A 14,230-nucleotide genomic window follows, 5' to 3' on the forward strand; every position below is an offset into this window, starting at 1 on the left:
TCCATACCTACCCTTAGGTCTAAGTTTTTTTATTCCTTCAATTTCTTTGCAACAACTGTAAACAAAAATCCCTTTTTTCCCAATTAACCGTGTGTGTGTGTGCGTGTGCGTGCTAGGATAAAAATAAAGGGCTTTAATATTTCAATTCATGTGTATGTTTATTTTATTATTGGTTAAGACTTGGTTTATAATAAACAGATCGTTTTATCGTTTATTAAAGAAACCTGGTTGGTGTGCTTTATTTTAGGGAAAATTAGAGTATCTGATTGTTTCGGTAAGTGGAACATTTAAATATATGTTGTGACCTGTGGAGTAGTTGGATTGAATTAACAGTGCACTCCTCCTGCCTTGGTCATAACACTATAACTAAACTAAAAATTAACATTAACTCAACAGTACTTAGTAAGTACCCAATACCCTAAATTATAGAGAAAGGTATTCTTCATTAACTTATTACCACACTTGAAAACACCACACCACATTTACATGTTAGTGTTCTCAGCAGAAAAGGTATCCTTGCAGTGAAAATCCCCAAACTCCTTCCAGTTGCAATGGGTTGGATCTCCCAGTTATCTACTCAAATCCAACATTTTCTTCACAATCTCTGGTGACCCTGTCGGTTTTTTCTCCTCTGCAAAGCTCGACTTTTGAACCGGGTTCAAATCTTAGCAGCCTTTTGCTGTATTGGTATGTGAGAGCAGCTGTTTCTCTCTCTCTCTCTCTCTCTCGGTTGCCGCTGACTGTTGGTCTTCCTTTCAGCCTCCAGACCTAGGAAAGCCTTTCCAAAGGAATTTTTATAGATCAAAAGTCAATTGTTTGTCTTATATAATTCTCAGAGACCATGGGCTGGATTTTAAGAACACTGCGACGCCAGAATCCGTGGCAGGGGTGGGGGTGCTTGAATATGGCAGGGCCCGACCCGAGCCTCTCAGTGGTGGCGAAGCACCGTGGCAGCCTCCCTGCCACTGGTCGGCGGGACTTGAATTAACATATACAAATGAACAAAATTAATAAATTACCATGCACTTACCTGGGATCTTACGGGCCCACCGCAATCTTCACAGCAGTGGTCAGCAGTCCCATGCCTTTGGATCCCTGTCCGGGGAAACAAGGCGCAACACTGGTGGGGAGGGGGGAGGAGGTAAGTTTATCAGTATGGAAGTGGGAAAAAATTGGGTCAAATTAATGTCATGGGTGTAGGTGTTGGTGGGAAGGGTTGTTGTTTCAATTTTGTGCAGTTTGGAGGGGGCGTGGGGGGGGAAGATCAGATGGCTAAGGTAACTGTTTTTGGGGAAGGGCAAATAATTAATTTAATTGTTATTGGGGGTGGGAGAGGAGCAAAAGAAATGTATTTATGTAATTTTATTGAATATTTCTTTAAATATTTAAATAAGCCGGTAGGGCTGACAGCCCTTTAAAAATGGCATCAGCGCCTGCGCACAGGCAGCTGACGCCATTTCCGGGGATGGACAGTCTGCTCCCTGCACGTGATTGGGGGGGGATGGCCTGCTCCAGCTATTTAAATGAGCCCCCATTCTGGAGATCGTGGTGGCTTTTTGGCATGTGTCCCACACAGGCAGGCCTCCATTTTTGAAGCTCACTGCTGAGATCGGTGGCGGGCTTATAAAATCCAGTCCTATCAGTCCAACCATAGCAAAACAACCTGGATTTTCTTTTGTTGCGCAGTGTTAAAAATTGCAACTCAAATTTGCATTTTAGAGCCCCTGGCTCCCTGTTTACAATCTGAGAGTCTCGGAGAGTGAAACGCATTATCCGTTATGCTTTCACAAGGGTCTTTGATCTGGGTTCCTTGCTCTCATGGTAACCAAGGGCCCTGGCTTGTCCCGGGGCAGAATTTACACTGCATTAAAGATCACAGTTTTTAAAACATAACCATACTACAAAGTCCAGCATTCATAATACCTATGGGAACATAATTTATGCCTATCTTTATACTGTGATTTTGTAAATATATTGTTCCATTTTTCCGCTACTTGCTCTTAGAAAATAAATTACATCATGAAAATTATTTTGTAAGTCAGTTTTAACTTCAAATTATTTGTTTCATCTCAAATGTCACAAATATTAATGATATTTGAATCTCACAAATGCAGCTATTACTGGTGACTTTTGCACCAAAACCAAAGAGAAGTAAACCTTTTTCTAACAATCATGTGGGTCTATGGATCACTGAATATATTTTTGACATTCAGAAGCCTCATTTGCATTATTTATTCCAGTAAGTATTTTAGCACTTATTTCCTCAGACACCATAAAATATAATTTAATAGGTTTCTAATTTTCTGATTCATTGTAAATGTTTAACTCAACAGCTTACAGAGTGCATTTCTGACCCAATGGTTACCAATAATGTTGTATGCCAGAATCAGTAAAATTTTCCAATATTTTGATTAATATTTAGAGCACGGCACCAAAAAAAAATCAGAGCTGTGAATTTGAACACTTTCCATAGGAATTTATTAAAGTGTGAATGTTGGAGCTGTTACTAAAAATGAATTGCTGCTTTAATACCACTTAATTAGATTTTCCAGATGTGTGATAAAATTTCTGGAAAGAGTTTAAATGGACTTAACATAGAACGATGAGAGTAATAACAGCCCAGGCTGGATTTATAACAACCCAGGCTGGATTTATAACAACCTAGACTAATACTGTAGAATATTTTTCTCATTTTATACCATTCTTTCATTATAAATACAATACTCATAGAATATGGAACTTAAGGCATGTGTATGTGGGACTTAGATAGCACACTTGCTCACAGCACTCTAATTACTTGCTACCCTCATTCATGGCATAGATTCCCTATTCAATTACCAGATATCTTTAATTTAGTAACAACTGGGTTGATAAATTGGATTGTTGTTGTTTGCATTTCCAGGGCCAGTGCAGAGGTGCATATTTTTCAACACCCGGACTTCACAAAAGAACATTCATACAAAGACATTGAAAGTGATAGCAATAAAACAGATCTTTCAGCAGTTGCTTTACAGCAAAAGAAAGCCCTTAAGAAAAAGAGACGCAATGATGGGATGGTTGTGCTAAATAATACAGCAATCTCTCCAAAAACATCTACTGTAACTCTGGAAAACAGCAGCAAAATATGTAAGACAAATAAACATTATGCATTCCCAAATTGTACTGAGTTTTTAAAATCTCTAAACAAGCTTTTTTTTGTTCGAGAAAACAATTGTAATTTGCCAACATGGATCTATTAGCAAAGCAAATATTTGGGAGATAGGGCATTGCAATTAACACACTATCGCTTCATTTCTGGTTAGAATCCAATTGAGAGCGATGGGATGAAAATCTTCTTTCTCTGCCAGTTTAAATGTACCAAGTGAAATGAGTTTGGGCACTACTCCCAATCCCTACTGAACCCAGGTCAGCAAACAGCTTTTCAGTTCAGCACAGATTAGCACTCACTTGCAGAGGGCGAAAAAGATGGCTGATGTGGGAAGTGGACACATCTTCAGAATTAGTTTATGACACTTTGGTGGCATAGTTATTATGTCTCTTGTCATGCTGTACCTGACCAGGAGATCCCCAAATGTGATGCCACTGTCAGCTTTAGCATGGTTATAAACTCAGTTGTGTCAATAATAGGCTGACAGAAAAGAGAACACATTTTTGAAATACTTAAATTTTACAGAAAATAAAAATGAAAGGTGTGAAATATTAAAATGTGAAGGAGTGAAATACATATTTTTAATTGCACAAATTACAAAACATTTCCCAAGATTCAGTGCATTGAGATATTTCCATTGGGAGGTGAAGGGAGATGGACTTCACAACAAAGTATTTATATAGCACTTTTAACACCGAAAAATGTCCCAAGGCATTTCAGAGGTGTAATCAGAAAAAAATGACTCTCAGCCAAAGGAGATAGTAGGAAAGATAACCAATATTGGTGTTATGTTTTAAGGAGGATCAAGAGAGAGGGAGGTAGACAGGTGGAGGGAATTCCATGCTGTAGGATCTGGACAATTGCTGGTATGACTGCCAGTGGTGGGGGGTGAGGAATGCACAAATGCACAAGACAAGAACAAGAACAAAGAAGAACAGTACAGCACAGGAACAGGGCATTCGGCCCTCCAAGCCTGCGCCGATCTTGATGCCTGCCTAAACTAAAACCCTCTGCACTTCAGGGGTCCGTATCCCTCTATTCCCATCCTATTCAGAGTTGGAGGAGCAGAGATTAGGAGGGGTGGGGGCAGGGGTAATGTTTGGAGGGCTGGTGGCGGCTACTGACAAATGGGCAAGGATCGGAAGGAATTTAAACATGAGGATGAGAATTGTAAATTGGAGCCATGAGGGAATGGCAGCCAATGTACGTCCATGAGGAGATGAGCAAGAGGTAATTATGGGCTTGATTGTAGGATATGTGCAACACAATTTTTGATTAGTTGAAATTTATGAAATTTGGAAGATGGGAGGATGGTCAGGGAGCCAGTCGAGTCTGGAACTGACAAAGGCATAGAATAGGGTTTCAGCAGATGACTGAAGTAAGATGGAGATGGACATTTTTATACTCATGGAAGTAGGCAGTCTTTGTGATGGAGAGGCTATTGGGTCAGAAGCTCAACTTGGTGTTGAATAAGATACCAAGGTTATTAACATTTTGGTTCAGCTTGAGGTCAGCCAGGACGAGAGAGAAAAAGAGATGGAATTGGTGGCAAGGGTGTGAAGTTTGTAGCAGGGGCAAAGGACAATGGCTTCAGTCTATCTAATGTTTAAATTGGAGGGAATTGCAGTTAATCCAAACCTGGTTGTCAGACATTCGGAGGTCATGAAAGGTGCTATGTAGTAGTAAGTAGTATGAACTTTTACAGTGAAACCTCAACATTGCAAACTCTGTGGGATCAGCAAAATAATTCCCAGGTTTAAATTTATAGGCGGTGGGCTATGCTGATGATTAATTGACCTTCATCTGAGAGCATTTGTTTTATCAGGATTTACAATGATAAAGCTTTAGATATCGACACATTATCTGCTGTTATTCAACAATAAAGTTTCTCTTGGCCCAAGGGATTCTGAGATCCTTAATATAAGATGCTAGCCCTTAAGGTTATATTTAATTTCATTTTGCTAGATTTTTGCTGATTTTAAACTCTATTCTGTGCTTTTTGGTTTGCTTCTTATGCAGTGTACTTTGTTTGTAGTGTCTGTAGGGAAACAACGGAGAATGTTGTACCAGTACATCAATTTTGATAACCCAGAATTTAATATACTTACTGCTACAGAGAATGATAAAGAACAGACTATACAAGAAAATATTAGTGAGAACAAAACAAAAGTATCTGTTCCAAGCCATCCAACAGCTCAAACAGCAGGTAATCCACACCTTGCAAATACAAAGTTCACTTCATTTGATGATTTAATAAGTTTCCTCGCTTTTAAAAAGAAAACTTGTTTTCTCTGTCAACCACATCCAAGTCTATCTAATCAGTTGGGAGGTTGGTGTAGTTGAGCTGAGAGCAAAGCGATAGATGTCAATAATGTAATTGCTTGGTCAGGAGAGGGAGCATTTGGCAGAAGCAAAGTAATTCAGGGCTGTGTCAGATGGAAAGGAGCATTAGCAAACACACAGGAGCAGGTGGTCTGCTTCACCCTGGGAGGTGTGGATATTATAGTAGGAGCCAGACATGAGAAAGGAGTCGAATAAAAATAAGTTTGCCAACACTAGTGGGGCAGACGAGTATAAACTTGAATTATAACTCTATATATGCTGTAAACGCCTTAGAGGATCAAGACACACAATGCAGACAGTTGGTTCTTCCATGGATCATATGTGACCAAGTCCTGGCATTGGTATTTCTCTCTCAGTTTGTCCTCTTTCAATTTTGTGGGCCTATAGGTTTGGAAAGGGCTGCTTTCAGTGCTAATGTTCTCACTGGTAAGAAATCTGAAAATGAAACACTGAGATCTGTTAGTATAAACAACTTGAGATATATACCAATTAATTGTAACATTGGTTTAAATGTCACACTTCTACAGCATTATACATGATCCCTGAGACTCTGTGCTATGCACCTAAGTGGCTCATTGAAACAAAAGCTTAGCTGCTCCTGTTTTGTTCCATTTCGATTTAACAGCCTTTGTTAGCTCTAGTTGGTAAATACCCTCAAAACTTCTGTCCAAGAACCCTTTCTTTAAAGCTGCTAAAAGAAAAACACAATTTCCTCCAGTCAGAGAAAGTTGTTTCATTCACACCTCTGATAGTGACAATTTACATAAGTATTTCTGGCACCATCCGAAATTGCTGGTTCATTAGCACCTTGACAAGGGTGGGTGTCAGAAAAACTTTATTGCTACACTATCGTCCCCAAGAGAGCAGAATCCTTCACCTGATTCTGGGCCCAAGGATAAGGCTATTATTGTGATAATACCATAGATGCTTTAGGTAATGAATGTATTGGGGTATTGGCTGGCAGCTTAGACCTTGCGGATACGTTCTTTTTACATTGCTTAAATCCTGCTGTTGGTCTCAAATCTGAGGGAACTTTCAAATTTCCAGAAATGCAATTTTTTCTACTAATAAGTCAACTACTAATTCAGATTTCCAATATTTGACTTCACATTAGCACAGAGCTCCTGGCTTTTTCCAAGCTCACTTTTAGTGATGCTATGATTGGCTTATCAAAACTTTCACTTGATCATGTGCACTCAGCACGTTGCCACGGAAATATTTTTTCTCCTCTGTTTAAAATCGTGTGCCTTTAAGACTCTGTCTGAAAACAGTGTACCTTTAAGACAGAGAAAGATGTTTTTTAGATTCTTTGAGAACAGTGCCACAGCAAGCCTGTTCCCTAGGTAACAGAAGGAGATGTGCTGTAATGTTTCAATTTAACTGTGTGCAGGGACTGGCTGAAGCCAGTCTGATCTAGAGCACAATGAAATGTGCTTACTGAAAAGAAGCTGTCTATATCTCAGCAGAGAAAATCTACATTGAGCTCAGATTGTGTTTGCCTAAGAAGGAAAAAACCCTGGAAAGAATATTTTCATCATTGGAGACAGTAAATTATGTTTTATTTCGAAACTCTAAAGTCTCTGCTACAGAAGTAACTCTCTCTATTGCCTGTTCACTGAAATTCTCAGTGAAGTGTCTGCCAAAGAATTGCCCGTTTGAATATCCAAGTAGACCTATTGCTGTGCTCCTCATTGAAAAAATTGTGTGATGCCTGCTCAGCTGAAGTACTTTGAATGCCTATCTATTAAAGCCTGTCTCGTCAAATTCGCCTGGAGACTTTAAGTGGCTTCTGATTATTCTACTATGGGACACCTCATCAACCAGGAATGCAACCCAGCTACTTATTTTATTCCTAAGAAACCCCATTTTAAAAAAATGGTTAACTCATAATTTTTGAATGTATGCGTCTGTGCATGGCGGGGTGTTGGGGGTGGGGGGGGGGGGGGTGTTGGCAGTTAGGTTAAATAAGAAGTTATAAGATCTTAAGACATAAACTTATCTTAATGGTGTTTAAGATTTAGTTTATTAATAAATACTTAATTTGCTGTTGTTTAAAGATATCTAGTTTGGTGTATTTTATTCTGGGGGTTAATAAAGTATTTACTTTGGCCGTTTTCCAGTTGGGGGGAAAACTTTAATAATATGCTGTGACCTGTGTAGCGATGGGACTGAATTGACAGTGCATTGTTCCTGCCTCAGTCGTAACATATTAATTGGGGGCTCATCTATGAAATCACATTAATTGCTCTCGCATCTGGGATCATATTAATTGGGGTGCTAGATTGTCGGGATTCAAATCTAACGCCAATTACATTAATTATAGGGGGTGTCATGCAGGCCCCCATCTGCCAAGAATGAGGCATATTAATTTCGCCACATGGACATTAAATTTCAAATTTTTGCTGGGAAGAGGAGAAGGCCTATAACAAGGGGTTGCCAAGCCCCCTGGCTGGAAGGACATTTTTGCATATTACTAGCAGACAGTGTTGGAACAAAAGAGCTATCCCCTGCTCCCAATACACAGAACAGAGGTGGTCAGACCAGTTTAGTCACATAGAAACATAGAAAATAGAAGCGGGAGTAGGCCATTCGGCCCTTGGGGCCTGCTCCACCATTCAAAAAAGATCATGGCTGATCGTCTAATTCAGTACCCTGTTCCCGCTTTCTCCCCATATCCCTTTATCCCTTTGGCATTAAGAAATACATCTATCTCCTTCTTGAATATATTTATTGACTTGGCCTCCACTGCCTTCTGTGGTAGAGAATTCCACAGTTTCACCACCCTCTGAGTGAAGAAATTTCTCCTCATCTCGGTTCTAAATGGCATACCCCGTATCCTGAGATTGTGACCCCTGGTTCTGGACTCCCCAGCCATTGAGAACATTCTCCCTGCATCTAGCCTGTCTAGTCCTGTTAGAATTTTATAGGTTTCTATGAGATCCCCTCTCATTCTTCTAAACTCTAGTGAATATAGGCCTAGTCGACCCAGTCTCTCCTCATATGTCAATCCTGCCATCCCTGGAATCAGCCTAGTAAATCTTCTTTGCATTCCCTCCATGGCATCCTTCCTCAGATAAGGAGATCAAAACTGCACACAATACTCCAGATGTGGTCTCACCAAGGCCCTGTATAACTGCAGTAAGCCATCCTTGCTCCTGTACTCAAATCCTCTTGCAATGAAGGCCAACATACCATTTGCCTTCCTAACTGCTTGCTGCACCTGAATGTTTGCTTTCAGCGCCTGGTGTACAAGGACACCCAGGTCTCGTTGCACCTCCCCCTTTCCCAATCTATCAACATTCAGATAATAATCTACCTTTCTGTTTTTACAACCAAAGTGGATAACCTCACATTTATCTATGTTATACTGCATCTGCCATGCATTTGCCCACTCACCCAACTTGTCCAAATCACATTGGAGCCTCTTTGCATCCTCCTCACAGCTCACATTCCCCCCAGTTTTGTGTCATCTGCAAACTTGGAAATACTACATTTAGTTCCCTCACCAAGTCATTAATATATATTGTGAATAGCTGGGGCCCAATCACTGATCATTGCGGTACCCCACTAGTCACTGCCTGCCACCCAGAAAAAGACTTGTTTATTCCTACTCTGTCTCCTGTCTGTCAACCAATTTTCAATCCATGCCAGTATATTACCCCCAATCCCATGTGCTTTAATTTTGCACACCAACCTCTTATGTGGGACCTTATCAAAAGCTTCTGAAAATCCAAATACACCACATCCACTGGTTCTCTCTTATCTATTCTACTAGTTACATCCTCAAAAAATTCCAGTAGATTTATTAAACATGACTTCCCTTTCGTAAACCCATGCTGACTTTGCCAATATAATAAAAGCAAAATACTGCAGATGTTGGAAATCTGAAATAAAAAGAAATGCTGGAAATACTCAGCAGGTCTGGCAGCATCTGTGGAGAGAGAAGCAGAGTTAATGTTTCAGGTCAGTGGCCCTTCATCAGAACTGGCAAATATTAGAAATGTAATAGGTTTTAAGCAAGTAAAGCGGGGTTGGGGCAAGAGACAACAAAAGAGAAGGCATTGATCGGACAAGGTCACAGGGAATAACTGACCAGGTCATGAAGCAAAGGCAAACTGCATGTTAATGGTGTGGTAAAAGACAAAGCATTAGTGCAGAGAGGGTGTTAATTGACAGAAAACTGAACAGCCTGGCCCCAAGCACAAACATGAAAAAAACAATGGGTAGGCACAGTAGAAACAAATTTAAAAAAAACTGAAATAAAAGAAACAAATATCAAAGAAAAAACAAAAAATAACTAAAAATAAAAAGGGGGGCCCCGTCATGCTCTAAAATGATTGAACTCAATGTTCAGTCCAGCAGGCTGTAGCGTGCCTAATCGGTAAATGAGCTGCTGTTCCTCAAGCTTGCATTGATGTTCACTGGAACACTGCAGCAAGCCCAGGACAGAGATGTGGGCATGAGAGCAGGGGTGTGTGTTGAAATGGCCAGCAACGGGAAGCTCGGGGTCATGCTTTCGGACTGAGCAGAGGTGTTCCGCAAAGCGGTCACCCAGTTTGCGTTTGGTCTCCCCAATGCAGAGGAGACCACATTGTGAGCAGCGAGTACAGTATACTAAATTGAATGAAGTACAAGTAAATTGCTGCTTCACCTGAAAGGAGTGTTTGGGGCTTTGGATACTGTGGAGAGAGGAGGTAAATGAGCAGGTATTACACCTCCTGTGATTGCAGGTGAAGGTGCTGTGGGAAGGGGACGAGGTGGTGGGGCTAATGGAGGAGTGGACCAGAGTGCCACGGAGGGAACGATCCCTTCGGAATGCTGACAGGGGAGGGGAGGGGAAGATGTGTTTGGTAGTGGAATCGCACTGGAGGTGGTGGAAAATGATCCTTTGGATGTGGAGGCTGGTGGGGTGGAAAGTGAGGACAAGGGGAACCCTGTCACAGTTTTGGGAGGGAGGGCAAGGGGTGAGGGTAGAGGTGTGGGAAATGGGCCAGACACGTTTGAGGGCCCTGTCCGGGGGAGAATCCTCGGTTGAGGAAAAAGGAAGACATATCAGGTGCTGTCATGGAAGGTTGCATCATCAGAGCAGATGCATCAGAGATGGAGAAACTGGGAGAATGGAATGAGTCCTTACAGGAGGCAGGGTGTGAAGAAGTGTAGTTGAGATAGCTGTGGGAATCAGTGGGCTTATAATGAATATTAGTAGACAGCCTATCCCCAGAGATGGAGACAGAGAAGTCGAGGAAGGGAAGTGTCAGAGATGGACCATGTAAAGGTGAGAGACTTTGTCCAATCCCATTTAAGCCTTCCAGGTGTTCTGCTATCACATCCTTTATAATAGACACTAGCATTTTCACCACTACTGATGTAAGGCTAACTGGTCTGTAATTCCCTGTTTTTTCTCTCCTTTTTTTAAATAGTGGGGTTACATGTGCCACCCTCCAATCTGTAGGAACTGCGCCAGAGTCTATAGAATTTTGGAAGATGACCACCAGTGCATTCCAGGGCCACTTCCTTTAGTACTCTGGGATGTAGATTATCAGGCCCTGGGGATTTGTCAGCCTTTAACCCCATTAATTTCCCTCGCACTATTTTTTTTTTACTAATGCTGATTTCCTTCAGTTCCTCCCTCTCATTAGACCCTTGGTTCCCTAACATTTCTGTCAGGTTATTTGTGTCCTTTGTGAAGACAGAACCAAAGTATGTGTTTAATTGTTATGCCATTTCTTTGTTCCCCATTATAATTTCCCCCATTTCTGACTGTCATCACTAATCTTTTTCTCTTCACATATTTAGTGTCAGTTTTTATGTTCCCCGCAAGTTTACTCTCATACTCTATTCCCCCCTCGCTTAATCAACCACTTTGTCCTCCTTGGCTGAATTCTAAACTGCTCCCAATCCTCAGACTTAGTGCTTTTTCTGGCAATTTTGTATGCCTTCTCTTTGGATCTAATACTATCCCTAATTTCTTTTGTAAGTCACGGTTGAGCCACCTTTCCAGTTTTATTTTTGCGCCAGATAGGAATGAATAATTGTTGTAATTCATGTACACCTTCTTTAAATATTATCCATTGCCTATCCACCGTCGACACTTATAGTAAAGTTCCCCAATCCACCATCGTCAACTTACGCCTCATACCTTCGTAGTTTCCTTTATTTAGATTCAGGACCCTAGTTTCGAATTCAACTACTTCACTCTCCATCTTAATGAGGAATTCTATCATGTTATGGTCGCTCTTCCCCAAGGGACCCCGCACAAGATTATTAATTAATCTTTTCTCATTGCACAATACCCAGTCTAGGATAACCTGTTCTCCAGTTGGTTCCTCAACATATTGGTCTAAAAAACTGTCATGTACACACTCCAGGAAATCCTCCTCCACAGTATTATTGCTAATTTGGTTTGACCAATCTACATGTACATTAAATTCACCCATGATTACAGTTGTACCCTTATTGCATGCATCTCTAATTTCCTGTTTAATGCCATCCCTTACATCTCCACTACTGTTAGGGGGCCTATAGATAACCCCCACCAACGGTTTCTAGCCCTTGGTGCTTCTTAGCTCCGCCCATACAGATTCCACATCATGATTTTCCAAGCCAATATCCTTCCTCATAATTGTATTGATTTCCTCCTTTACTAACAATGCTACCCCACCTCCTTTTCCTTTTTGCCTGTCCTTCCTAAATATTGAATACCCCTGGATGTTCAGTTCCCATCCTTGGTCACCCTGCAGCTATGTCTCCGTAATCACAACAATATCATAATCCTTTATATTTATTTGCGCTGTTAATTCATCTACCTTTTTGCGAATGCTCCACGCATTAAAACACAATGCCTTTAGATTTGTCTTTTTAACATTGTTAGTCATCTCAGCTTTATTTTGCACTATGGCTCCATTTGCTTCTCGTCCTTATTTTCTCTGCCTTCCACTTTTGCTTCTTACCTTTCTGTTTCATTTCTATCCTTGTTTCCCCCTCCTCTGTCTCCCTGCTCAGATTCCCATCCCCCTGCCATTCTAGTTTAAACCCTCCTGACAGCACGAGCAAACACCAGCCCCCCCGGGGAATTTGGTCCCAGTCCTGCCCAGATGCAACCCGTCCAGCTTGTACTGGTCCCACCTTCCCCAGAACCAGTCCCAATGTCCCAGGAATCTGAATCCCTCCCCACTACACCATTTCTCCAGCCATGTTTTCATCTGATATATCCTGCTATTTCTGCTCTCTCTAGCACATGGCACTGGTAGTAATCCTGAGATTATTACCTTTGAGGTCCTACTTTTTAAATTTACGTCCTAACTCCCTATATTAAGCTTGTAGGACCTCATCCCTTTCTTTTTACCTATGTTGTTGGTACCAATATGTACCACGACAACTGGCTGCTCACTCGACCCCCTCAGAATGCCCTGCAGCAGCTCAGAGACATCCTTGACCCCAGCACCAGGGGGCAACATATCATTCTGGAGTCTCTTTTGCGGCCACAGAAATGCCTGTCTGTTCCCCTTACGATTGAATCCCCTATCACTATAGCCCTGCCACTCTTCTTCCTTCCCTCCTGTGCAGCAGAGCCACCGATGGGGCTCTTGCTGCTTTCACCTGAGCCATGTCCCCCAACAATATCCAAAGTGGTATATCTGTTAGAGAGGGGGATGGCCACAGGGGACTCCTGCACTACCTGCCCTCCTCTACTCTGCCTGATGGTCACCCATTCCCTTTCTGCCTTTGCAGCATTTGCCTGCGGTGTGACCACCTTCCTAAACTATCTGCTAGTGCTATCTGCGATCATCTCAGCATCGCAGATGGTCCACAGTGAATCCACCCGCAGCTGCAGCTCCGTAATGCGGATTTAGAGTAGCTGCTACTGGAGACACTTCCTGCACACATGTTCGCCCTAGGCACTGGAAGTGTCCCTGACTTCCCACATTGCACAGGAGGAGCACTCCACACTGCCGAGCTCCCCTGCCATGACTTACCCTTAATTTACTCCTTTAAATTACTCAACAATTAGAGATTATTTACACTCGGGACCTTAATGCCCTAAAAAAGACTACTTACTGTGCAAAAGAACTGTAGACCTTACCCTACTCCCAATCAGCTTTATTACCACTAGTAAACTTTATTAATACTAATAAAACATTACAATTACTGATAAATCGCCTGAGTTTTGAAAGATAAACGAGAAAAATAACAAAATATTCACCAACCAACCAACCTGTTTCCCTATGACACCACTTTTTATTTTTTCGCTGAATGTGGTGCGCTCACAGACTGAGCCCAGCCTGAGCTCTCGGACCGCTCCCCTCTCACACTGTTTTGAAGTTCTCGGACCGCTCTGCTCTCACACTGTTTTGAAGCTCTCGGACCGCTCCACTCTCACACTGTTTTGAAGCTCTCAGAACGCTCCCTTCTCGCACTGTTTTGAAGCTCTCGGACCGCTCCACTCTCACACTGTTTTGAAGCTCTCGGAACGCTCCCTTCTCGCACTGTTTTGAAGCTCTCGGACCGCTCCCCTCTCGCACTGTTTTGAAGCTCTCGGACCGCTCCCTTCTCGCACTGTTTTGAAGCTCTCGGACCGCTCCCCTCTCGCACTGTTTTGAAGCTCTCGGACCGCTCCCCTCTCGCACTGTTTTGAAGCTCTCGGACCGCTCCCCTCTCGCACTGTTTTGAAGCTCTCGGACCACTCTGCTCTCACACGGTTTTGAAGCTCTCGGACCACTCCGCTCTCACACTGTTTTG

At 42.0% G+C, this 14,230-nt stretch overlaps 1 long non-coding RNA gene across 1 annotated transcript in view; it reads left to right on the forward strand.

Annotated features, from left to right (window-relative positions):
* The window catches only part of LOC137379208 (uncharacterized), a 34,269-nt gene extending 31,112 nt beyond the window's left edge, over positions 1-3,157 (forward strand). The window contains exon 2 of the long non-coding RNA XR_010976761.1: positions 2,903-3,157. This is a non-coding gene — a long non-coding RNA (uncharacterized lncRNA). The remainder of the gene's footprint in view (positions 1-2,902) is intronic.
* The last annotated feature ends 11,073 nt before the right edge of the window (positions 3,158-14,230 follow it).

This window comes from Heterodontus francisci, chromosome 17, assembly GCF_036365525.1.
Source record: "Heterodontus francisci isolate sHetFra1 chromosome 17, sHetFra1.hap1, whole genome shotgun sequence".
NCBI lineage: Eukaryota > Metazoa > Chordata > Chondrichthyes > Heterodontiformes > Heterodontidae > Heterodontus > Heterodontus francisci.